Source organism: Molothrus aeneus, chromosome 33 (assembly GCF_037042795.1).
Source record: "Molothrus aeneus isolate 106 chromosome 33, BPBGC_Maene_1.0, whole genome shotgun sequence".
Taxonomy (NCBI): Eukaryota; Metazoa; Chordata; class Aves; order Passeriformes; family Icteridae; genus Molothrus; species Molothrus aeneus.
In genome coordinates, this window is record NC_089678.1 from 1135014 (window position 1) to 1137679 (window position 2666).

Genomic DNA, 2666 nt, shown 5'->3' on the forward strand with positions numbered 1-2666 from the left:
GTTGAATTTTAATTTTTTTTTCTTTTCTATGATTATTATTGGTCCTTTTGTTGAAAACATCCTTGGCAGTGATAGTTGCCCAGGAAGCAAAACTTCTTGAACTGTGACTGCTCCTGGAGCTAAGGGAGAGTGTGGCTGGACAGAGAGGGTGCCATTTGCTGGCTGGGAACCTTTGTGCTTTGGGAAGGAAGGAAGTCCCTTAGCAAAGCTACTTTTCTTCCCTCCCTCCCCCCTTTCCTCATGTTTGGGCCCAACCTCTTCCAGCTGTTCTCCATGAGCTGCAGGTGCCCCTGGTTAGGAAGGAGGGAGGAGATTAGAAAACCTTTCTTACCAGAGAACCAAAAGTAGAAGGGCTGGAGGCTGGCTGAAAAGTTGGTCCTTGCAGCCTGTTTGTGGCTATAAACACTGTGTTATTCACCAGAGGTAAGCTGGTGCTGCATATTTGCATAGAGGTTAAGCAAGCTGCATATTTGGGACCCAGCATGAAGGGAAGGAGGACTTGATTCAAAGTTATCTTCCATGGTAGTCCTTTTCTTGTTCGAACACTTTGACAGGGAGGAAGGTTGTGCTGCACCAACACGACTCACAGCATCCTCTCTTTGGTTCAGCCTTGGTCACTGCATGCTCAGTGCATTAGGATGAAGTTTGTAGACATGTAAGTACTGGTGTTTAATTCTTATTTGAGCCAATGAGTAGCTCTTGCAGCCTTGAGTGAGTTCCTGGTAGCAGAGGATTTGATGTGTTTGCCTCAGTCAGGCTCAGCAGTTTGGCTGCTGCTGCTCCATGCATGGGTGTGGAGCTGGAGTTTCTGGTGCAGGAGCCCTGACAGCCTGTTCTTGTCACTCTGAGGAGCAGTGCCTGATTTTATTCTCTAGTGTGATGGTCTTGGAAATGATGGGGCAGGGCAGTGTAAGGCTGTGAGTGAGTAGAGTTTGCTGTGGGTTTGTTGATAGTGGACGTGGGCTGATCAAACCCCTCCTTTGTGCAGACCATTCCTTGGAGGGGAGCTCTGGAGGGTTATGTCCCACTGAAGGCAGTGCTGGGAAATGAGAACTGCTTCACCAGGGAACAGGTTGGAGGGTAATGCTGATTTTTTTTCTTAAGGCAGAATTTACTGAAGCTAGTAAATGATCACATAGCATCTTTTTGCTAAGGGCAGGAGAAATTTGGTGAGGGTTTGAGGAGTCCTGCCTGTGTGCACATTTTGGATCCTTTTCTGCTACCCAGTATGATGCACTGCAAATATGCGCCTGCGTGTCAGTCGAAAGCCTCTGCCTGAGCACTACATGCTTCTAGCTGGAAAAAATTCAAGATCTGCCTTCATTTCTGGGAGGAAGCAAGGCTGAAGGGATGGGGGCCAGAATAGTGATAGGGTTTAAACAGGTACTGTTATTGCTGTGGCACAGGAACACCAGAAAGGTATTTAGGACTTTAAGGACAGAACTGAGGCTTGATCATTCATCCCCTGCTCTTACAGATGGCTGTGACACCCTTGTCAGCCACTCCAAGATAAGGCATGGTTAAAAAAAAAAGGGAAAATCACTCCTTTTATTCACACATGAGTGTCAGTGAGACCAAGACCCGCTTTTCCCTGCTTGGCGTCAGCATTGTGCTCTTGTGTGAAGTGTGCTAAAATAGGCACGGTTCTGGAAAATTGATTCCTTCATAACTCATTTTCCATTTCTCCCCTGAGTTCTTGTTTCTGAGAATATTGCCCAGGTCCTGTGAGTGGCTCCCTGAAATCTATCTTGCAAAGCAAGGCAGATATTGTGAGCAAGTGCTGCTTGTTGTTGGGAATTTAGTTTCTCTTTACAAATGGTGACCCAGCCATGTGTGAGACCTGCTATAAAGCTCTGTTAAAGGTAAAACTGTTCAATTAATCCATCTTGAAAGCTATCCTGAATTAGGGTTGGACTTCCAGAGCCAAGAGATTGTTTAACTTTCCACGCTAAGCAGCTCATATGCTTTATTCTTCTTGATCACACTGGGGATAACAGAATCCCCCTTCTTGTCTTGGCAGATGTTTTTCTGAGGCTTCCTATGGCTTTATCTTTCGCAGATGTGCCAGCATCCTTTGGAAAAAGAAAGATGAAAGGTCCCTACCCTACTCTCTTGACAGATACAGACTTGGAGTGTTTTGAGCTGAAGCAAACGTGTGGGAATTGCATTGGTGTCTTATAGTCACAAGCTCTGCCAAGGACTCCTTGCAGGGAGGTGTGTTCAAAAGCATAAGCAGGAGCTGACAAGGCTGAGGAGCCACAAGGAGTGTGGGAAAAGGCAGATAGGGGGAGTGTTTTGGCCTCCAGTCCTGCTTAGCCCTGGTGAAGCTGACTCCTGGCATGTGTGCTACCAGCAGCAGGAAGGTCTCTGGGAACTAAAGATGCTGATTCAGCAAGGAGGACAAAAAAGCCTCTGGGAATTGAAGATGCTGATTCAGTAGGGAGAATAAAAATAAAGCCTGCTCTGTCTCGACTGAGCTAAGGATGGAATCAAAGAGAGATAATTAGTAGTTGAGGGCTGGCTCCTTAGCAGGTATCTGCTTTCCTGTGGCCTGTTTGTCTGCTGTTCCTGTAGGTACCACAGAGATGTTACTAATAAGCAGGTTTCAAATGGTTTGGGCCAGCCTGAGATCAGTAGCTGATAATCAGAGCCATTTGTTTTCCCAG